The 25,179-nt window shown below is 40.1% G+C and overlaps 1 long non-coding RNA gene across 1 annotated transcript in view; it reads right to left on the reverse strand.

Annotated features, from left to right (window-relative positions):
* LOC147378335 (uncharacterized) overlaps nt 1-25,104 on the reverse strand; it is a 74,192-nt gene extending 49,088 nt beyond the window's left edge. Inside the window, exon 1 of the long non-coding RNA XR_015146117.1 lies at nt 24,996-25,104. This is a non-coding gene — a long non-coding RNA (uncharacterized LOC147378335). The remainder of the gene's footprint in view (nt 1-24,995) is intronic.
* Nucleotides 25,105-25,179: the final 75 nt, after the last annotated feature.

Below are 25,179 nucleotides of genomic sequence, written 5' to 3' on the forward strand. Positions count from 1 at the left end.
GATTGGGATTTTATGGAGGTTTGCTCATAGAGACATGGGGCTGAAAATTCCAAGTTTCTGATTATGACGTGGTCTTTGTGGTAACCAGCCCCCATCCAGAAGCCCACCAACAATCACCTCAATAGAACAAAAGACATTCCTATCACCTAGGAAATGCCAAATTATTTAGGAGCTCTTTGTTAAGAATCTAAGATTAAAGACCAAATGTTAGAACAAAAGATACTCCTGTACTCTTATTATTTAGGAATCTATAAGGGTTTTAGGAGCTCTCTGCCAAGAATCAGTGTCAGAGACCAATATATATTTTTCTATTATCTCACAGATGGTGTCTCCACCTCAGTACAAAGATGGCAGCTATCCAGTTGCATCATTAGCAAAGAAATGTAACATGGTCAGTTCAGTTCAGTCGCTCAGTCGTGTCCAACTCTTTGTGACCCCATGGACTGCAGCACGCCAGGCATCCCTGTCCATCACCAACTCCCAGAATTCACCCAAACTCATGTCCATCAAATTGGTGATGCCATCCAGCCATCTCATCCTCTGTCATCCCCTTCTCCTCCTGCCCCCAATCCCTCCCAGCATCAGAGTCTTTTCCAATGAGTCAACTCTTCGCATGAGGTGGCCAAAGTATTGCAGTTTCAGCTTTAGCACCAGTTCTTCCAAAGAACACCCAGGACTTACCTCCTTTAGAATGGACTAATTGGACCTCCTTGCAGTCCAAGGGACTCTCAAGAGTCTTCTCCAACACCACAGTTCAAAAGCATCAATTCTTTGGCGCTCAGCTTTCTTCACAGTCCAACTCTCACTACCACACATGACCACTGGAAAAACCATAGCCTTGACTAGACAGATCTTTGTTGACAAAGTAATGGCTCTGCTTTTGAATATGCTATCTAGGTTGGTCATAACTTTCCTTCCAAGGAATAAGCGTCTTTTAATTTCACAGCTGCAATCACCATCTGCAGTGATTTTGGAGCCCAGAAAAATAAAGTCTGACACTGTTTCCACTGTTTCCCCATTTATTTCCCATGAAGTGATGGGACCAGATGCCATGATCTTCGTTTTCTGAATGTTGAGCTTTAAGCCAACTTTTTCATTCTCCTCTTTCACTTTCATCAAGAGGCTTTTGAGTTCCTCTTCACTTTCTGCCATAAGGGTGGTGTCATCTGCATATCTGAGGTTATTGATATTTCTCCCGGCAATCTTGATTCCAGCTTGTGCTTCTTCCAGCCCAGCATTTTTCATGATGTACTCTGCATGTAAGTTAAATAAGCAGGGTGACAATATACAGCCTCGACGTACTCCTTTTCCTATTTGGAACCAGTCTCTTGTTCCACGTCTAGTTCTAACTGTTGCTTCCTGACCTACATATACGTTTCTCAAGAGGCAGGTCAGGTGGTCTGGTATTCCCATCTCTTTCAGAATTTTCCACAGTTTATTGTGATCCACACAGTCAAAGGCTTTGGCATAGTCAGTAAAGCAAAATAGATATTTTTCTGGAACTCTCTTGCTTTTCCGATGATCCAGTGGATGTTGGCAATTTGATTTCTGGTTCCTCTTCCTTTTCTAAAACCAGCTTGAACATCAGGAAGTTCACGATTCATGTATTGCTGTAGCCTGGCTTAGAGAATTTTGAGCATTACTTTACTAGTGTGTGAGATGAGTGCAATTGTGCAGTAGTTTGAGCATTCTTTGGCATTGCCTTTCTTTGGGATTGGAATGAAAACTGACCTTTTCCAGTCCTGTGTCCACTGCTGAGTTTTCCAAATTTGCTGGCATATTGAGTGCAGCATTTTCACAGCATCATGTTTCAGGATTTGGAATAGCTCAACTGGAATTCCATCACCTCCACTAGCTTTGTTCGTAGTGATGCTTTCTAAAGCCCACTTGACTTCACATTCCAGAGAGCTCTAGGTTATAGTTCTTCAAAAACACTTCTTTGGAATAAATAGTCAATTCCTCCAAATTGTTCACATGGCTACTTTATTCAATAAAACAAATTTTAGTCTGATTTGAGGCTAATTCTTAAGAAATCTGAATGAATTAAGTGTGAGTTGATGAAGTGCCCTGGTGCTGAATTTACCCATCAGGCAGTAGCAGCAGCAAATAGCTAAACAAGTTGCAGTATTACTTTTCTAGCCTTAGAAGTAAGTATTTGATCACACAGCTGGTTTTAATGACCTCTAGATAGAAGAAAGAAGTTAATTTCATCAGTTAAAAATATTAAGAGAACATTACTGAGATACTTAACATATGTTGTTGTGCATAAAATACCAAAAAATTAGAGATAGGAGGATTGATTTTATACTCAGAAATTCCTTACAGTTGATGTCATAGTCTGGTTGAACTTTATATTTTGACTGTGACATTATCTTATTTTTAAAGATTAGGTAAATAATATATAAAGCTAGAAATTAAAAGGGGATCTATAAACCCCAAGATCTTATGGAAAGGAGACATAACTCACGCAAATGTGGTCAGTTAACATACATACACATACAGGAAACAATTACCCAAGTGTTACAAAGAATCCAGTCAAAACTTAATTCTACCCTGCTAAGTGTATGCCAAAAACCGTAATGTTTTATTTTACTACAATAAAGATTATGTCAAACATCCCCAGAATCTGGACCAAAGTACATAAGAATTATTTTGACAAAATGCAAAGTAGGCAGTCATATTGTAATTTTTTGCATCAGTCATCTTGGTAAAATGCAAAGTACCTTCAGAATAATATAAAAACCTAACATATCAGCTCTGCCATTTAATAGTCAAAGGTTACAGAAAAAAATCTCCTAAACAATGTGATGTACAGCTTCTTCAACTGAAAAACTGAATCATAGTCTCCATCTTGCAAGGTTGTTGGAAGGTTATAAACAATGTGGGTAAAATGTCTGATTTTGAATGCCCACTGTTATTCTTAGGCTGTGGTCTTTCATTAGGTAAACCTGAGAATTCATACTTAGGTGCATCTGGCTACTTCATGTAACTCTCCATAAAAAAAATAATAGGAAATATTTCAATAATAATTTGTAGATTGCATTTTAACATAGAAAGATGGCTTTTTAAAAAAAATATTTATTGAATTGCTATCAAAGAGAAGTGTGTTGTTCACCATGTGGCACTCAGAGAGATACGGCACTCCGATTCCCCTTCCAGAAAGGACTTGCTGCCCAGCTGTGAGGGATGTAGTGCCCTTTCAGCCTCCAGCTGATAGTCCATCAGAGGCTGCCTCCATCTTCCAGCTGACGTCACACCACCGGTAGGGTGGTCCCCGGCCAATGACTGAGCCAGACAATGGCAGCTAAGGGCATGCTCTTCTTGCAGCAGCTTCCAGCCACCGACTGAACAAAGCAGAGATACAAAGGTCTGCCGTTTCCACTCAGCACAGCATCCCTTGACTGGGCATGCTGTGCTCTGACCTGCCGCTTGGCTGGCAAACACTTTCCTAGGCTGGCACACAAACCAACAGCACTCTCTGCCCACTCCTGCTCCTCACGCCCATTCACGGGTTCTCGCCCCAATAAATATTTCGCTCTTCTAACTACCCCAGCATCTGCTTCCAGAGAACTCAAATTGTGACATCTAGCTCTTTCAGAGATTTATGTTATGAAACAACAGTAACAACAACAAACCCAGACAGAAGAATCAATGGAAATGTGGTTCTTCATTACTTTGCCTAAAACATCTCAGACAGGCATCTCTTTTATTTTTTTTTTCTCCAGCTTTATTGAGATATAACTGATATATAACTTTAAGTTTAATGCATTGATTTGATATACTTGTATATTGCAAAACAATTACCTACAGACCTTCAACCCATCACAGAATTACTGTTTCTTTTTTGTGGTGAGAAGAGATCTATTCTCTTAGAAACTCTTAAGTGCATAATATAGTTTTATTAACTATAATCTAATGCTCTATATTATGGGACTTCCCTGGTGGCTAAGATGGTAAAGCATTTGCCTACAATGCAGGAGACCTGGGTTCAATCCCTGGGTTGGGAAGATCTCCTGGAGAAGGAAATGGCAACCCACTCCAGTATTCTTGCCTGGAAAAACCCATGGATGGAGGAGCCTGATAGGCTACAGTCCATGGGGTTGCAAAGAGTCGGACACGACTGAGCGACTTCACTTCACTAATGCTCTATATTAGGATCCCAGAATTTATCCATCTTACAACTGGAAATTTGGATCCTTTGACCAACATCTCCCCACTTCCTCCAGCCCTCAGCTCCTAGTAACCACCTCTATTCTAAATGAATAATTCAGTCTGCATTTGTGTTAAACCAATGTTAATATTGTGAGTCTTTTTTCCTGTTTGGTCTAATTTGAATTTGCTTGCTACAAGTTAAGCTCACTTCTCCATGTATTCACTGTGAAAATGAAGATAAAAACACTATGATTCAAGATCTTTAAGCCATTCTTTTGCCATTGATTAAGATTCTCAACTTCTTTAAACATGATCCCTCTGAGGTCTTATTTACTAAGCTATTAATCATTTTTACTGCTTTTCTCTGGATGTTATCCAAACTTCCCACCCTGTATCTGTCTTCAGATGAAGTTTCAAACTCATAGCAGATCTCTAGAAAGAAGGTGGCTGTGGTGGAATAAGAGAGATAAGCTCCATGGCTATAACTCCATTGATCAAGGATTAACTGTGAAAACTAGTGGCACAAGCTTTCTAGCTACGTTCACCTGTATTATTCAATAATATACATAATCTGATATTTTTATTTGCTTATATCCCAATTCCTTTCTAAAGAGTATTGTGGATGATATTTAAAATGCACCAAGGAGCAGTGATACATAAGGTAGGACTCCAGGAGAAACACAAACCTTTATGTTTTCCATCAGTTCCAGGGTTTGCTGCTGTTGTTTGGTCACTAAGTTGTGTCTGACTCTTTGTGACCCCATGGGCTGTAGCCCGCCAGACTCCTCTGTCAGTGGGATTCTCCAGGCAAGAATACTGGGGTGGGTTGCCATTTCCTTTTCCAGGGGATCTTCCTGACCCAGGGATTGAACCTGTGTCTCCTGCATTGGCAGGTGGATTCTTTACCACTGAGCCACCTGGGAAGCCCAATATTTCTGTAATAAACATCATTAAAATCTTCCTGTTAAAATAAAACAAGAATGGTACTGACACCCACACTGATGTCCCTAAAAGTAATAGTAAGTAATAGTGAAGGACACAACACAATGAAAAAAGACCATATTCTTTTATCTTCCTCTGTTAATCTTTAAAAATAAGTGTCATCCACTCAGCATGCAGTCAGAGTTCCTTGTGAGCCAGCATTCTTGGCCTCGACCATGTGGTCAGATCTGCTTTGCCAGCACATTCTCCAATAATCCCTTCACCCATCCTGAATTCCAACCAGACTGAACTATATGCCATTTCTCTCCAAACATGGCTGCTTCCCCTAGCTGTGTGTCTTACTTTCATTTCCAATGTCCTCAAATGCATTTCTCCCCAGTCAAAATAACTGAAACTGTCCAAAGCCCAATTTGAAAATTCCCTTTGCCTGGAAGTCCTTTCAAATACCCACAGTGGTACTTTCTCCCTCCTCTGAATTCCCAGAGCACTCTGCTGCTCTATTCCACTCTACATTCTATTATCTGACCCATGTATGTCTTACATCATATTTCCATGATCAGAAACAACCCTGTATTTGTGCTTCTGACAGCTTTCTGCCAAACAGTCATCCAACAAACCATTGAACTGGCCACAGATAAATGCCGGCACTGAAGTAGGTGTTGGAAATATAACCATAATCAAAACTGACTTGGAACATGTCCTCAAGAAACTTCTAGGCATGAAGAACCACTGAAAAGGCAACGACCACAGTTCCACAGTAATCCAAGTCTATGCCCCAACCAGTAACGCTGAAGAAGCTGAAGTTGAACGGTTCTATGAAGACCTACAAGACCTTTTAGCACTAACACCCAAAAAAGATGTCCTTTTCATTACAGGGGACTGGAATGCAAAAGTAGGGAGTCAAGAAACACCTGGAGTAACAGGCAAATTTGGCTTTGGAATACGGAATGAAGCAGGGCAAAGACTAATAGAGTTTTGCCAAGAAAATGCACTGGTCATAGCAAACACCCTCTTCCAACAATACAAGAGAAGACTCTACACATGGACATCACCAGATGGTCAACACCAAAATCAGACTGATTATATTCTTTGCAGCCAAAGATGGAGAAGCTCTATACAGTCAACAAAAACAAGACTGGGAGCTGACTGTGGCTCAGATCATGAACTCCTTATTGCCAAATTCAGACTTAAATTGAAGAAAGTAGGGAAAACCACTAGACCATTCAGGTATGACCTAAATCAAATCCCTTATGATTATACAGTGGAAGTGAGAAATAGACTTAAGGGCCTAGATCTGATAGACAGAGTGCCTGATGAACTATGGAATGAGGTTCGTGCCATTGTACAGGAGACAGGGCTCAAGACCATCCCCATGGAAAAGAAATGCAAAAAAGCAATATGGCTGTCTGGGGAGGCCTTACAAATAGCTGTGAAAAGAAGAGAAGCGAAAAGCAAAGGAGAAAAGGAAAGATAGAAGCATCTGAATGCACAGTTCCAAAGAATAGCAAGAAGAGATAAGAAAGCCTTCTTCAACGATCAATGCCAAGAAATAGAAGAAAACAACAGAATGGGAAAGACTAGAGATCTCTTCAGGAAAATTAGAGATACCAAGGGAACATTTCATGCAAAGATGGGCTCAATAAAGGACAGAAATGGTATGGACCTAACAGAAGATATTAAGAAGAGGTGGCAAGAATACACAGAAGAACTGTACAAAAAAGATCTTCATGACCCAGATAATTACGATGGTGTGATAACTGACCTAGAGCCAGACATCCTGGAATGTGAAGTCAAGTGGGCCTTAGAAAGCATCACTATGAACAAAGCTAGTGGAGCTGATGGAATTCCAGTTGTGCTATTTCAAATCCTGAAAGATGATGCTGTGAAAGTGCTGCACTCATTATGTCAGCAAATTTGGAAACTCAGCAGTGGCCACAGGACTGGAAAAGGTCAATTTTCATTCTGATCCCAAAGAAAGGCAATGTCAAACAATGCTCAAACTACCACACAATTGCACTCATCTCACACACTAGTAAAGTAATGCTCAAAATTCTCCAAGGCAGGCTTCAGCAATATGTGAACCGTGAACTTCCTGATGTTCAAGCTGGTTTTAGAAAAGGCAGAGGAACCAGAGATCAAATTGCCAACATCCGCTGGATCATGGAAAAAGCAAGAGAGTTCCAGAAAAACATCTATTTCTGCTTTATTGACTATGCCAAAGTCTTTGACTGTGTGGATCACAATAAACTGTGGAAATTCTGAAAGAGATGGGAATACCAGACCACCTGATCTGCCTCTTGAGAAATTTGTATGCAGGTCAGGAAGCAACAGTTAGAACTGGACATGGAACAACAGACTGGTTCCGAATAGAAAAAGGAGTATGTCAAGGCTCTATATTGTCACCCTGCTTATTTAACTTATACGCAGAGTACATCATGAGAAATTCTGGGCCGGAAGAAACACAAGCTGAAATCAAGATTGGCGGGAGAAATATGAATAACCTCAGATATGCAGATGACACCACCCTTATGGCAGAAAGTGAAGAGAACTAAAAAGCCTCTTGATGAAAGTGAAAGTGGAGAGTGAAAAAGTTGGCTTAAAGCTCAACATTCAGAAAACGAAGATCATGGCATCTGGTCCCATCACTTCATGGGAAATAAATGGGGAAACAGTGGAAACAGTGTCAGACTTTGTTTTTTGGGGCTCCAAAATCACTACAAATGGTGACTGCAGCCATGAAATTAAAAGACGCTTACTCCTTGGAAGGAAAGTTATGACCAACCTAGATAGCACATTCAAAAGCAGAGATATTACTTTGCCAACAAAGGTTTGTCTAGTCAAGGCTATGGTTTTTCCTGTGGTCATGTGTGGATGTGAGAGTCGGACTGTGAAGAAGGCTGAGCACCGAAGAATTGATGCTTTTGAACTGTGTTGTTGGAGAAGACTCTTGAGAGTCCCTTGAACTGCAAGGAGATTCAACCAGTCCATTCTGAAGGAGATCAGCCCTGGGATTTCTTTGGAAGGAATGATGCTAAAGCTGAAACTCCAGTACTTTGGCCACCTCATGCAAAGAGTTGACTCATTGGAAAAGACTCTGATGCTGGGAGGGATTGGGGGTAGGAGGAGAAGGGGACGACAGAGGATGAAATGGCTGGATGGCATCACTGACTCAATGGACGTGAGTCTGGGTGAACTCCGGGAGTTGGTGATGAACCGGGAGGCCTGGAGTGCTGCGATTCATGGGGTTGCAAAGAGTCGGACACGACTGAGTGACTGAACTGAACTGAACAGTTCCACAGAAGACAGAAGGCTCTTGGGCTGGTGTAGGAGACACAGGCAGGGTTTCTAACTCAGATCAGGTACAGAAAACCCTGCTAGAGACTCATATGCAAATATTTAGCCAGGAGAATTGGCTGGGTAGTGGTTAATTGCTTCAGGTAGAGGAATAGGTCTTGAGAATGCCAGAAGAGAAACAGCCCTATAATTTCAAAGCATCAGTGGGTAGAGGGCAAGTATGAAGATGGCTGGGGTAGCAAACTAGAGGTGAGGATGAGATATAGGCAGAAGCCAGGTCACAACAGGTCTTTTACACATGAGGAAACCCAGGTATTAGTCTGAGAACAATGGCAAGCCACTGAAAGACAATCAAAATCTGCATTTTCAAATAATCACTCTGGCTTCAGTGCAGAGACTAGGTTTCAAGGGAGCAGAGCAGGGGCTTCCCTGGGGATTCAGTAGTAAAAAAGCTACCTGCCAATGCAGAAGACTCAGGTTCGATCCCTGATCTGGAAAGATCCCACGTGCTGCAGAGCAACTAAGCCCACGTGCTCAGCTACTGAGCCTGTGCTCTAGACCCCTGCAGCTCTGGCTGCAACTCCTGAGCCTGCAAGCCACAACTACTGAAGCCTGTGCTCTCTAGAGCCCACGGCTCACAAGAGAAGCCGCTGCAACGAGACGCCTGCACACAGCAACGGGAGAGTCACCCCTGCCCACTTCACTACAGGAAAGTCCGTGCAGCAACAAAGACCCAGGGCAACTAGAAATAAGTGAAATTATGGGGAAAAAAGGACATTCTTTTAAAAAGAGAGAGAACAAGGTAAAAAACAGACCGATTAGAAGCCTGGTACAGTAATCCAGGCCAGTCACAAGAAGTATATGATAGGAGGCTTATATCTATATATTTTAAACAAGTATGATTTGCCAAATTCTAACTCAAATGCATATCTTACCAGCTCTCCCCCTTTTCATCAATAAAATTTTAAGTGAAACTGGCAGAAAATATGTAACTCCTCAGATGATCAAGGGGCCTCTGACTGCCCTATGCCAGACTGCCTCATCCAACATCTGGATTTTTAATACACCTGGTAACACTTAAGCACTGTAACCATAATTGCCATGAAGAAATTCATTGAATTTCCAAGCGTTGCAGTAGTTCATAGTTCAATCAATCAACAGGGCGAGCATTTTTATTTTTGCAAGAAGCACAATCACAATACTTAGCTGGTACGCAGTGAGGACAGCCCTATAGAGAATCTGTGCAAGAAAACCTGCTGCCAAAAAAAGACGCCATATTCTTCTCCGTACATTCCTTTGACCAGGGGCAAAATTAGCAAGCACTGTACTTCTGCCTTTGTGTAAACCTGACTGGGACATGGGAAACAGTGTAAAGCCTACTACATCAGGAGTTTATCTTTTCGGTCAGAACAAAGCACAGAATTCCCAGTATAATATAAACATGTTTTTGAGTGGCAGAAACAGAGAGATGGAAAATATACCACATGATAATCTCCCTAATGGTTACAGCAAATACTCCACAATTACTAGGAGGTCTCAGAGAGAATGTGTCCTCTTCACTGCAGATAACACAGTAAAGAACTGGGAATCATTTTAATGGCTACCATAGCAACTAATTAATATCAAAAAGAAGAACCATAAAGAAGCCATTCTGAAAAAAGTAACTCTTTTAGGTAAATGTCCTCTCTTACCTAATTGAATCATAATTAAGTAATTCAACTCACTCAGTTACCTAAGCACACATTTCTTTTAAACCAGATATACAATCATTTTGTCCTGAACTATACACTAAGAAACCTATATCGCTCAAGTCAGTGTTCTGTGGATTCTTAACATAGCTGTTATTATTTGGTTCTGTTTAGTCTTAACAAATGAGGTATTTTGTCGTGCTTGCTTATAAAACCACATGGGCCACATGTATCGTGTCAGTGTCCTACAAGAAAATATTTGAGCCTGATTTATCTGCCTATTTGAGCATGAGCTAAAGTGGTTCAAGATTTATATTCTGTGGATTATCCTGACCATGCTTTGCCCAGAGTCTCCAGTCAGGCAGGTCTCCTTGTCTGGCTCCTAACTTTCATTAAGAGGTGACAGGTGTCCCTTTTGCCAGATTATTTTGCTCAGCCAACAGACAAAGGATAAGCTACACAAGGTAACAGATGAGATCAAATTGCAAACCCCTGTTACTTGCCAGGGATAATAACCTTGAATTTTTGTTCCTTAGTAGAAGACTGAAGAATATGCAATCTATCTATTCCTTTAGCTATTGAAAAATCTTCACCAGATTAAGCCTGATAAATTAACTATGTAATTGGATGGCATCATATTGGTCTCCTAGATAAATCTGTTTTTTCTGGATGTGCATTAACTATCTCTCATCAACATATGTTGTAAAACAATATGAAAAAGAGCCCTATAAAACTCAGGACTGTATTTTCTCTCAGGATGCTGTGAAATAAATACATTGTCTCTTATACCACCCATGACCCCTTAAAGAAACCCACAAAATAAATTTTTCATAGGTCTTAGTTCTGGAAAGAGCTGTGTTTCTCCCCAGGCAATTGGATTTGTTTTTCTTTTATGGGCACAGTGAAACAGGGACCTGAAAATGTTCATGTCTTGGTGTAGGCTGCTAGACAGCTTTTAGCCAATTCTGGTGGCTCACAGATTCACATTAAATTACTCTATGTACTTTTTTCCTTATTACAAAAGGAAAAACATAGTTATTGGGGGGAAATTGAAACTTCTGATAAGAAAAAATAACATAAAAATTACTTGCATCTCACCACTTCAGGATGGTCAATAAACCCTTCATTACATTTCTTAAAATTATATTTCTTTGTGCATGTCCTTTATTTTTTCTTACAAAAATGGAATCATGCCTCATATCACTTTGTAACATGCTCTCTTACTTAATATATTGTGAACAAAATTTTATATTATTAAGTGTTCTTCTACAACATTTTCATCGACTGTTGAGAATAAATATCCATAGATCCACCAACACCTATTCAACCATTACCATATACTAGTTGAATAGCTATGCTCTTTCCATGTTTATATTATAAATGTGTTCTGATGAATATCTTTATAACTGTATCTTTACAATAATCTCTTAAAATAACTTTTACTTTCTTAAGAATAAATTTCTAGAGTTAAAATGATTAGGTCAAAATCTAGGAAAAATTATAAGGTTATTATTGCCAGGAATTAAGAAATTGCTCTTTGATAAAATAAGTAAATTTTTTTTAAAAGAAATTGCTCTTTGGAAAGACTGTGCTAGTTTCAGTGCAACCAGCAGTTTTGTTAAATGACACATTATGTCAGTTACAGATGCTTGTCTGTCTTGTTTAACAGTTCACACGTGTGCACACACAACACATAGACACACAGAAATAGATTCTCTGCAATTGTTACGGGGCCTAATTTAACAGGTATGGATGGGATAGCCACCAGTTCACCATGACTTCTGAGATCAGCCCACCAAGGATGGGCCCAGTTTTCGTGTCTCTATTCAATGATCCTGTCCAAAGCTATTTAAGCTAAGAGTGGTCATTTGATCTGAGTTAGGGAATTTTAGTCTTTCTCTTGGAAACTGCAGAAAGAAAAGAGGAGACACAGAGGGAATACCTTGGTGGTCCACTGGTAGGGCTCTGCAGGCCATGGGTTCTATCCCTGGTTGAGGAACTAAGATTCTGCATGCCACAGAACAGTCAAAAATAAAAGGAGACACAGAAATTAGAAATTGTTAGACATAATCCATTAATTGAAGGCCCCAAAGAAAATATTCACAAATTATTGTTGAAACTCTAAGATCTGCAATGACCTTTCTTAGATACAGTATTCATCAATACCAGCTCAGGCTAATCTGGCCAAGGAATAATGGTTAAGTTCAGTTGCTCAGTCGTATTCGACTCTTTGTGACCCCATGGACTGCAGCACACCAGCCTTCCCTATCCATCACTAACTCCTGGAGTTTACTCAAACTCATGTCCATTGAGTCAGTCATGCTATCCAACCATCTCATCCTCTGTCGTCCCCTTCTCCTGCCTTCAATCTTTCCCAGCACTGGGGTCTTTTCAAATGAGTCAGCTCTTTGCATCAGGTGGCCAAAGTACTGGAGTTTCAGCTTCAACATCAGTCCTTCCAATGAACACCCAGGGCTGATCTCCTTTAGGATGGACTGGTTGGATCTCCTTGCAGTCCAAGGGACTCTCCAGAGTCTTCTCCAACACCACAGTTCAAAAGCATCAATTCTTCGGCACTCAGCTTTCCTTATAGTCCAACTCATCCATACATGACTACTGGAAAAGCCATGGCCTTGACTAGATGGAATAATGATTAAAACTGTAATAAAACTAACCTTTATTAGCTGCTTACAATGAAACAAGTGACATTCTAAGAGCTTTATTTTATTAATCCACTCAATTTCTATAACAATCTTATGAGGTAGATAATGTAAATATCTTGATTTTAAAGGTGAGAAAACTAAAGGAAAGAGTTGGTAAGTGATTTGCCCATTTGCCCAAGGTCACATAGTGTTTACACGGCAGGGTTGCAATTTTGAGCCAGAAAAGTTTGGTTGTAAAGCCCATGTTCTTATTTATTCCATTAGAGTGGCCAGGAAATCTTGGAAACATGTCACCGCACCCAGAGCCATGCTGTCACCTCCACTGGAGTACACAGACCCCTCCTGCTAATCCAAGGCTACCTGTGAGAGAGATCAACACGATAGGTGTGGGGATGCTGCTTGACAGAGTCAGCTGGTGGTCACCTGAGAAACCACACCTGCAGCAGGAAGGTTCCTCGGGCTCTACCACACAAGCCCTACTCTTACTCTATGGGTAAGCAGAAGTTGCATGCAGCTGCTTTTACTTGGAATCTTAACAGTATATTTATTGTCACTGACCCAGGAAGGGGTGTGATTCAGACTTTGAGGTTAGGATTTTACTGCTGTTGTTGTTAGTGTTGTTATTATATCAGGAGATCTATTCAGTTCTCATCTGGAAAGCAAGAGCTTGGAAAAGAGTCAGAGAGCCATCACCAAGCCAAGGGGCAAAAAATTACGTTATCCTACACAATTACAATGAGTAATACTGAGAGTTCCTTGGACTGCAAGGAGATCAAATTAGTCAATCCTAAAGGAAATCAACCCTGAATATTTACTGGAAGGACTGATGCTAAAGCTGAAGCTCCAACACTTTGGTCACCTGATGTGAACAGCTGACTCATTGGAAGAGACCCTGATGCTGGGAAAGACTGAAGGCAGGAGAAGGGGATGACTGAGAATGAGATGGTTGGATGGCATCAGCAAATCAATGCACATGAGTCTGAGCAAACTCTGGGAGATAGTGAAGGACAGGGAAGCCTAGCATGCTATAATCCATGGGGTTGCAAAGAGTCAGATACGACTTAGCGATTGAACAACATTAAACATTTAATATTTAACATTAAACATTAACATTAAAACATTATCAGGTTTAAAACATACTTATTGAGTTGACAGGAAATAAGATATCAGATTGATGTTTCCACTTGCATAGCCTGTGAAAGTGAAAGTGAAAGTCGCTCAGTTGTCTCCAACTCATTGTGACCCCATGGACTATTACCGTCCATGGAATTCTCCAGGCCAGAATACTGGAATGGGTAGCCTTTCCCTTCTCCAGGGGATCTTCCCAAACCAGGGATCGAACCCAGGTCTCCCACATTGCAGGTGGATTCTTTCCCAACTGAGCCACAAGGAAAGCCCAGAAATACTTGAGTGGGTAGCCTATTCCTTCTCCAGTGGATCTTCCCGACCCAGGAATCAAACCAGGGTCTCCTGCATTGCAGGCAGATTCTTTACCAACTGAGCTATCAGAGAAGCTGGGTAACTTGTATTGTTATTATTTTAACTACTGAAGTCTTTTGAGATGCATTTTCAGTAGCAAATTTGACATTGCTGGATGGAGACTATACAGAGGTAGAGTAGACAGCGACAATTATTTCTCTAACAATGACTTCCTGTGATAGGTCCATACTGATTTGATTGAAAACAGGGTCACACTAGGAATCAGAAATCCAGCATTTCTCTAATTTTAGAACCCCTCTCCAATTTTAGAGTCACTGTGCATGTGTGCTAACTTACTTCAGTTGATTCTGTATGACCCCATGGACTATAGTCTGCCAGACTCCTCTGTCCATGGGATTCTCCAAGCAAAAATCCTGGAATGGGTTGCCATGCCCTCGTCTAGGGGATCTTCCCAACCTGTATCTCTTAGGCAGGCAGGTTCTTCACCACCAGCACCACCTGGGAAGTCCTTCAGAGTTACTACTTCCCCTCAAATTCTTTACAAATCGTCTGGGAGTCCCAGGCAGTGGTCTTATTTCACACCATGAGCTTCCTGGATATTGTTACCCTGCTGATGCCCACTGATGGCACCACACCTGCTGAGGATGCCAGCTAAAGGTGCCGGTGCCACTGCTAATCCCCACCGGATCTGTGCAGTGGCCGCCAGGGCCTGCTCTCCTGCCACAAGCTGCTGAGGAGAAGTCCAGTTCCTCTTTCTGCAGGAACTGCCAGCGCCGGAGCCACTCCTCCCTGAGACATCCACTGACCCTCTGAATGAAGGCACACAGGCCTCTTGGATTAGTTACCTCCCACAGAGCAGCTACCTCAGCCTGAGAATAACATACCAGGTGGCATCCTAGGTCACCTTCCTTCTTACTCTTGGCCCATCATCTTTGAACCAGTTTATTCACCCCATTTGTCTCTCTCCAGGGTATGTTCTTCCCTGGAGACTCAAGATCTCTCATGTAAATAGACACTCACCCACCCCCACCCCCTGCCACTGGACATTCCAGACACGTCTGAATACATAGGTCCCAGGCTGGGATTCTTTCTATTATATCTATTATCATTACAGTTATTATCCTATCATTATCATCATTATGTTCATGATGAGGACAATGAACTGGGGTCCATTAATGATGCTTAATATATATCAGACCATATTTGGGGGGGAAATTAGAAGCATATACTTTCTCTATCTCATTCTTACAATATAAAAACATTTCTAAAAGACCTCCCATATTTAACAAGCCTTCCCTGGTGACTCAGCAGTAAAGAATCCACCTGCAATGCAGGAGACATGAGTTCGATCCCTGGTCAGGAAGATCCCCTGGAGAATAAAATGTCAACTCATTTCAGTATTTTTGCCTGGGAAATCCCATGAACAGAGTAGCCTGGTGGGCTACAGTCCATGGGGTCACAAAAGAGTCAGACATGACTTAGCAACTAAACCACCACCACCACCACATTAAACATCAGTTTCAGAAAATTGCTGTCTAAGTTATGAGTGTGTAACTGGCAGATGAATATATCAACTGAGAAACAGATAAATACTAACATGACTTTTAAGGGGAAAGCTCAATACATCTCATTACCAGTGTGGTACTGGTAAAGAAAACTTAGATAAGGCAGTGAGTAAAAGATCTTTCTTCTCTATCTGGATATCTATATACCCCTGGTGACTCAGAGGTTAGAGCGTCTGCCTGGAATGCGGGAGACCTGGGTTCAATCCCTGGGTCGGGAAGATCCCCTGGAGGAGGAAACAGCAACCCACTCCAGTACTCTTGCCTGGAGAATCCCATGGAGGGAGGAGCCTGGTGGGCTACAGTCCTTGGGGTTGCAAAGAGTAGGACATGACTGAGCGACTTCTCTTCACTTTACCTACCTATCTAGCCAGCCAGCCAGTTATGTATCTTAGTTCCCTACAACCACGCAACCCAGTCATCTTGATTCCATTACTAGGGAGCTGTAACTAAAGCCACAAGAGCAGTAGAAACAAGTGGGAGACATAAATAAAGGAAAATCACTGTTTTGATTTTCCTTCTTCACTTCTCCTATCCACCCCAGCTCTGTCCCACTCCTACAGATGTATATATATCATAGATAAGACTTCTCCGGTGCCTCAGATGGTAAAGAATCTGCCTGCAGTGAAAGAGACCCAGGTTCCATCCGGGTTGGGAAGATCCCCTGGAGAAAGGAATTATAACCCACTCCACTATTCTACCCAGAGAATTCCATGGACAGAGGAGCCCAATGGGCTATAGTCCATGGGGTCACAAAGAGTCAGACACAACTTGAGTAAGATGTTTCACTAACACTAACACACAGTAAGATGTTTCTGAGAGCGGTAATTATCAGGATGAAACATTTTAATTCAGTTTAAATACTATTTTAAAGGAATGAGGAAATTTGATAATTGTCCAAGGCAACTTCTTTTTCTTTTAAAACTTTGTATATTGAGAAGAATATGTTAGGGACTTCTCTGGGCAGTCCAGTGGTTAAGATTTCTCCTTCCATTGCAGGGGATTCTGGTTTGATCCCTGGTCAGGAGTTAAGATGTCAACGTGTCTTTCAGCAAAAAAAAAAAAAAAAGCAAAGCATAAAACAGAAATACTATTGTATCATTTCAATAAAGGCTTCAAAAATAGTCCACATTAAAAAAATTCTTTAAAAAAATACATTAGGCACTATAAACTGTAGAGAAAAAAAATGAATGAGATACAGATTCTATCTTCAAAAATTAATATTTGAGAATATATTGGAAAATGGGATTTTTACTCTATAATAACAGACATATGGGGGGGGAAGCTGGGCCTGTTGTCTTATAACAAATGACCCCCAAACTTAGCTTAAAAAAACAAATCTTTATTATCTCACAGTTTCTGTGTATCAAGGATTTGAGAGTGGTTTGCAGTAAATAAATTCCTTCTAAAAAGGGCTGGAGGACAGGTGGGGAATTCTGTCTTGCTCAAGCTGAGCACCTGAAACTTAGTGGTTAAAAAAAAAAAATTAAAAAAAAAAATTGCCTTATGATCCAGCAATCCCACTGCTGGGCATACACACTGAGGAAACCAGAAGGGAAAGAGACACGTGTACCCCAATGTTCATCGCAGCACTGTTTATAATAGCCAGGACATGGAAGCAACCTAGATGTCCATCAGCAGATGAATGGATAAGAAAGCTGTGGTACATATACACAATGGAGTATTACTCAGCCATTAAAAAGAAAACATTTGAATCAGTTCTAATGAGGTGGATGAAACTGGAGCCTATTATACAGAGTGAAGTAAGCCAGAAGGAAAAACACCAATACAGTATAATAACGCATATATATGGAATTTAGAAAGATGGTAACAATAACCCTGTGTATGAGACAGCAAAAGAGACACTGATGTATAGAACAGTCTTATGGACTCTGTGGGAGAGGGAGAGGGTGGGAAGATTTGGGAGAATGGCATTGAAACATGTAAAATATCATGTATGAAACGAGATGCAAGTCCAGGTTTGAGGCACGATACTGGATACTTGGGGCTAGTGCACTGGGACGACCCAGAGGGATGGTACGGGGAGGGAGGAGGGAGGAGGGTTCAGGATGGGGAACACGTGTATACCTGTGGCGGATTCATTTTGATATTTGGCAAAACTAATACAATTATGTAAAATTTAAAAATAAAATAAAATTTAAAAAAAAGAAAAAAGAATTTGGGACAGGGTCCGCCAAGTAATTCTGACCCAGGGTCTCTCCTGAGGTTGAAGTCAGGATGTCAGCTGGGACTACAGTCACCTGAAGGCTTGATTAGGTGGCAAGATCTGCTCCCAGGACAGCTCACTTGCCTGGCTGATAGCAGGAAGCCTCAATCCCTTAACAGAGAGGCCCCTCCATAGAGCTGCTCAAGCATCCTTATAATACGGAAACTGCTTCTTTCAAAGCAAGTGATCTGAGAAAATGAAAGGTGGAAGCTACAATGTCCTTCATGGCCTTCCTTGGGTAGTCACACACCATCTTATCTAAAACACGCTGTTGGTTTCAAGGCCAGCTGTTTTTCACGTGGGAGGGGACCACATACAGGTGTAAACACTGGGAGCAGGAACCACTGAAGACCATCCTGGAGGCTGGGAGTCTGGACAGTCTTCCTAGTCTCATGAACCTGCAGGTCAAGGTCACATGGATATTTCAAACTTCACCAGCTTTTGCCCTACTCATTGACTAAACATTTCAAACTCTTAAAGTCTCCATTCTTTCTCAACATTTCTGGGAGTTCCTAGAGAGACTACCACACTGCCACGTGGCACCATGCCCCTGCCTAGGGTTGTGGTTACACTGTTCCACCAGGCACTGCCACTGAGGAAAAGGAGCCCTCAGTGCCAACCAGACAGCATTTGTTCCAAAATCAAGGGGTCCCCTCTCTACTCAGAATCTTTCTTACTGGGTCAAAGCCATCACTCTTGAGTCCTTCTTTTCCTGAAGTCTCCCCAACTCTCATGCATATAGACATACCTCACTATTCACCAGACAGGCTGAGACATGTCTGTATTAGCCTTGGAGTAGGCCTTCCTACCCTAGCCTATCCATTATAACCTAATATATTTGTAAGAGTAAAACACAAAGTGTAAAATGCCATAAAATGGAGAGACATTTTAATACATTTTCTTGAGTCTTAGCTCAAGAAGCTCTCTTTTTACTAGGTAAATTTCCATTACTGCTACTCCTGTGATTAGGTCAAACAGAGTCCAAAGTCCAGGCCATCAATCACTGGGTGCTAACCCGTAGTGAAAAACCCTGTAGCAACACATGGGTGGATGAACAAACAGGTCAACAGCCACTTTAGCTCAGTGACTACGGAAATGCAGCCTAGATTTCACACAGAAGCTGGCTCTGCACACTCTAATCCAAGGGAAGGTGAAAAGCAAAGTTTAAAGTCTTCCCCATCTTTATTTTTAGTCTCTCCCCATCCCCACTATGAAAAAACTATATTTTTAGTATTGCATCTACTTAGGTATTCCTCAATAAAGCCTGAACCTGACCAGAAAGATGGTTCAAACTGCTCCTTGCCACCAGAGTCCTTAACAGAAAGAGTCCCTCCTGCATAGGTCCTCGTGTCCCTGATCAAAAGCTCATTGCCTTAAGTCAAAGTTTCTGTCACCACAGAAGCCAGAAAGCACACAGAATAGTAGTAAAATGAATCAACATATTCATATATAAAAGAAGGAATAAACTGTACAGAGACCTCCAAGGCAGACGATTATAAATGAGGCAAGTTCCCATCTGATGTTTTAAATTTTACATAGTAGAAATTCTCATTGATGGGACTACTTGAGAATGTGAATTGGAAAGTGTGAACATTCAGTATTATCACAGCAGAAGTCTAGCTTGCTTGGCAAGGTTTTTTCATAACAATAATAAAAGTAAATTGCACTACTAAGACTTGCAGTCAGAAATGTTTCAATATATTCAATAGTCTGAAGGATCACATCAAACTATTAACTGCCTGGGAACAGATGTGGGGTGTATTCCTCTTTCATCACCATCCTAAGAAATTTAGCAGCTTAACACAGCATCCATTTTATCACCTCACAGTTCTGTAGGTCAAAGTCCAGTTACAGCCCGAGTCAGAGGGCTCCTCTGGTTAAAATCATCATAAGACTGATATCAAGGTGTTGGCAGGCCTGTGTTATTTTCTGGAAACTCTGGAGATGACTACACTTGCAAGTTCATTCAAATTGTTGGCTGGACTCTGTCCCTTACAGTTGTAGGGCTGAGACACCCATTTCCTTACTGGCTGATAGCCAGGAACTGCTATTCGCAACAAGCAATCTCTCTGTGGTCCTCCTTTAACAATAACATTCCCCATTGTCCAACCAGCTGACTTCTCTTCTGCCCACAGATGGAAGGAAGCTCTGCTTTTAAGGGATCATGTGGTTACACTAGGCCCACCTGAATAATCCAGGGCACTTTCCCTGTCTTAAAGTCAGCTGATTAGTGACCTCAATTACCTTTACAAAGACTCTCTGCAAGTGTGACAAAGAGTAAAGGTAATGGAAATAAAACTTAATTTACCCCATGGGGCAAGAACATGGTGTGGGGAGGAAGTGTTGCATTTTCAAGAGCACTCAATTTTTTCAGATCCCCTCATTCACAAATAATATAAATTGCATTCTTATCTACTAGCTATCATTGTTTGGCTTAGTTTGATTTAATATGGGAACTTTAAAATTATAAATTACATCTGTCAAGGTTTTTACAAAGAAATTGCTTTTCCCAAAAGTAGATTACTGGAATCACTTACAGAATTGAAAATATATCTCCAAATGCGATCAAACATGATTTATGAAAGAAAAAAGTGCTATGTAACTAATTAAACAAGATTTTAAAACATGCCTTCCGTACTCTCAGCACAAAACTGTGAGAAACACTGAAGAGAGAAATGGTCACTATGGCACATGAAATCTCATTGGAAGACAAGGATAAGAAATACAAAATAATAACATACTAGTCTCTGTGTTATGTATACTTTGAACCTTTGGAGGTCAGAAGAAGGAACTGTCACTGCCCGGGATGGGGGTGGGTGGGTACAGGGAATATGTTCCAAGGGAGGGAGAACTTGAGCTTAGCAATAATGTTCTATCTTTTTGAGTCCTATCCCTCTACTCCTCCTTCCCCAATAAGAAGTCTGGTTTGAGCCTAGCAATCTAAAATCCCAACGGAGGGAGCAGCTGCTGGGTAACTATGTTCCAGGCTCCTCTTATCACACTAGTGCAAATTCTTCAGGGCGCTGACACAGACAGCTGCAGAAGAAATCCATGAAAATTACAATGGACTTTGGTATCCCAGGTCAAAAAAATCAGAAGTTATCACAATAAACTTAATTCACGTTCCACATTTTTATTTAGCACTTGGGTATAAGATGTGAAATACGCAGAATCTGGAGCAGCAGCTAAAATGATCAACAGCCAAATATTCTAATTCTGTCATATGCTAATATAACCTTTAAAATACCATCAATTTGACCTTCACCTCTTCTAAATTGACTTAGGACTTCAGCAGTGCATAAAAGTTGTGACTGCACTGCTTTTCTTTTTACATCATAATTAGAATTTCTTTCACTTCCTGGGAATATTTATCCATCAGTTTAAAATAATTTCTCAGACAATGTCCATCTCTCCTCAATAGTTATCAAACAGATAATTTGACTTGGATTAAAAACAGTTTATCATAACCCATTCCAGAAGAGGTTATCAGCCAAAGTCATAGACATCAGTGCCTGGTGTTCTCAATCCTATTACATTTGCCAAAATTCTGAATAAATTTAGTAACACTACACAGAGTGCCTCTCAGACAAGACTATCTGTGCTGCTCTAAGAAAGCTGAAACCAAAGCATGAAGGATGTTTAGTCCTGTCAGAATATAATTACTAATAACAATACTTTGATTAATTAAAAAATAATAAACTGTTTTTTTCTTTTTATAGCCCTCAGAACACTCTATGTACCTTACATAATAATATTCAGCAGAGCAGTTGCATATTCTAGCAGCTGCATGGCATAGTGGAGAGAGCATTAATTTTGAAGTCAGACATTAATTGTGCTCAAAAGTAACCTAAGTTCCTTCACCAGCTAGAAGACAGTGGGCAATTCACCTACCTTTTGTGAGCCTTACTTTCTTAGCAATAATATGGAACTAGTAATATTTATTTTGCAGGTAAACATTACTGAGCTGAAGAACTGAAATAAATTAAAATATGCAGCAAGAACTTAATAAATGATACTATGATTTTCCTGTTATAGGATAAGGACATTGAAACTCAGGTATCGAATTATTTATCCAAAATTTTACAAAACATTAATGGAGGATTCTGGGTAAAAATTTAGATTGTTTGTGGGGGTCACTAAATGAGGTGCATATCATACATACATATGTCCTTTCATGTGCCAGGGAAGTAAACAGGAGAGACAGACGGGCACCCTGAAATCTGGTGTCAGTATACATGCCCTTACTCCCAACATCAGGAAAATGGAAGAATCACTTACACACAGGATTTCTGTAAGGAGCCATGAACCAGGATGTAGTCAAGGGGCTGAATTTTGAGCCTTCCCATAGCTGGACAAAACGCTTTCAGTACAGGACACTCCCTTAAATAACCAATATTACTCAAGGCAGAGAACCACACGCATTCTTCCCAAGTGGCAAAATTATCTCCACTCTACAAATGGGTCCCCTCTGGGACCTGATGTAGGCAAAAAAAGAAAAAAGATCAGGAAATTCAGAGAGAAAAAGAAGCTACTTTGAGACCTAATGTAAGCTTTTTTTCAGGAACTGTGAAGCATGCAGTACCATCATAATGTAAAATGCATTAAACTGTCAGAATGAGGATTCTGTTTTCAATCAGGTGAAGTCCCTCAAGATTTCCATGGTAAATTTTGCATTAAGAAATCTCCTGACCCCTCACCACCACCCCCCCAAAAAGTTGCTTTTGAAAAGAGAACAAGTTGAAATATGTAATAAAATGTGTGATTCATGAACATACACCAAGTAAAACTGTGAAATCCCAAATTCTATGGGCATTCCAAAAGTACTTCTATAAGGAATCCCATAAGTAGTATTAATTGGACATTATTTTGCTTAATTCAAAAAAATCAATCAAAATCTATTGGGATCGATAATCAATCATTAAGATTTTCCTATTTCAAGCCCAGTGTTCAGTTATTGGATAAAATTGATCATTTAAGAAGGTTACACAAAAATCATTAGGAATAGATATAAATCTCTATCAGATATTTTGGAATTTGATAAATATATTTTTCCCTCTGAAGCTGAAAAGGCATTGATAACCACTGTTTAGAAAGTTCTAATTTTAGATCTCATGGCATTTTAAAATGTTGAGACTCTTCCTTTATTAACAAAAGATTTACAGATAAGAAAACAGATATTCTGTATTCACAGACACAATGAAAACAACCAAGCAGTGTCCTCCTTTCTCCTCCTCTTCCCTTCCTCTTCTTTGTAGTCCTCTCTAGTCCAGGAGCATGATTATGAGAACCTGAAACCTAAAAATTAAACTAAAAGCTCAGTCTTCAAGAACATGAATTCTGACACTCTCTCCTCCCTCTGGTTTCCAGTCCTCTTAAACGGCTCCATCTTCAACGGATGATGACAGAAAAATCACATAATTGCTGAGCCGCAGGGAACTGTATTGAAGTATCCAAATAGATCCCTTGTCAGATATAAGGAATCCCAAGAATATTGGGCTCAATGACTATTTTTCAAACTTATGATTTTGCATTCATACTCAATTTATGACATCTAGATTTTGACCCATGTCTACAAAGTATCCCCCATCCTCTATTAATAAGAACTTATTTTAAAAGATGGGGAAAACCATGCTGTCTAGAACCTAAAGAGAATATGAAAAGACTAAAAGAAAATTATCTATGCATTTATTGAGAAGTTAAACCATTCAGTCTTAAATATTTCAATAAATTTTTGTTAGAATCAAGAGGTAATTAATTAGGAGTTTTGATTTTTGCCTATGCCTGGCAATATAACCTATATTTATAGCAAAAATATACTTTATCATCTTCTGAAGTCAATAAACCTAATTATTTAGAATATTGTTGAACAAAACAAGAATAATTACAGGAATAGGAGTCATAATAATGAGCATAAAAAAGACATTCATCGTTTGCAAGTCAAATAAACTGTAGTCCATAGATGGAAATTTATATTATAAAAGTTTTTGAGCATTTTTTAAAATAGTAAAATTCTGTGTAAATGAAATCTTAGAATCCTAATAATTAGAGCAGTTAAAAATTCAGGTGTGGTAACTAAAGTGAGCCCAGTGCTAAACACTCAATCTCTTGAAGCACCTCTGTGATTCACATGGTTTGAAATATGGTTCTATTATGTCCACATCCCTTCAGTTCAGTTCAGTTCAGTCGCTCAGTCGTGTCCGACTCTTTGCGACCCCATGAACCACAGCACATCCCTTAGCAGCATGCAAATCTGGATAAGGTTTCACCTAGTAAATTTTTGCTACCATTGTTTTGTTTGTTTGGTTTCCTTCATCTCTCCTAAACTGGCTGGTTTAGGCTTTGGCAATGCAAAAAAATAGTTGCTGCACTCCTGTTCTTTTCACACCATAATTGTTTTTAAATCCTGTGCAGTAGAATCATTTCATCTAATCTTTCTGGCCCTCAGTTTCATTTCTAGATGATTTCAGAGTTTACTTCTAAAAGTCAGATTCTATTACTTTTTTGGTAGGATTCTTGGGGTTTAAGTTTCCCTTCCTGTCTCTTACTTCAAAGACATATACAATGTTTAAGAAACTCAACACTCATAGAACTGTACTATTTTTAGTGTAGGCCCACAAAACTGATGACACTTACAACTAAGTAGTTATTAGACCAATATATATTGGAGTATACCCACTCCAGAATATTAAAAATGTATATTAAATACATAGCTATATTATAAAACTAACCTGATTTAGGAACAAAGTAAAGTGATTTTTAACAACTGTTTGCATATTTTAAAAAATGTATTCATGCCATTAGAGTGAAAATGAGGCTGATGTTTATGTTTCAAATCCCTGTCTACAAATACTCCACAAGCAAACAATGGCTGTTTCCCTACACCAGAGGAGTAAAGCAAAGCCACTGAAAAAGGTAGCACTGCCTGCCCGGTTCCCCACTCCAACCCGAATAATGCTTCCCTTAAACCTAAAGAAAGCTGAGCCAGGTAGCAATATCCTGACAACAAACTTGATCAATTTTTACCTACCAAAAACTGGTCATTTCAAACCTTCCTCTCTCTGTATAGGCTTCAACATAAAGGATTCAGTTTCTCGTGCATTTCTTAAGCAGGAGATTCAAGAGCCTAAGCTGGACCTAGAAGATGAAAAAAGCCAAGATTAGGGAGATATCTCTCCTGAATCTGACAGGCATAATTCAGGAATCTGTGCAGA

This window comes from Bos grunniens, chromosome 2 (genome assembly GCF_055505025.1).
Source record: "Bos grunniens cultivar Pamir isolate PY7600 chromosome 2, Bosgru_T2T1.0, whole genome shotgun sequence".
NCBI classification, from domain to species: domain Eukaryota; kingdom Metazoa; phylum Chordata; class Mammalia; order Artiodactyla; family Bovidae; genus Bos; species Bos grunniens.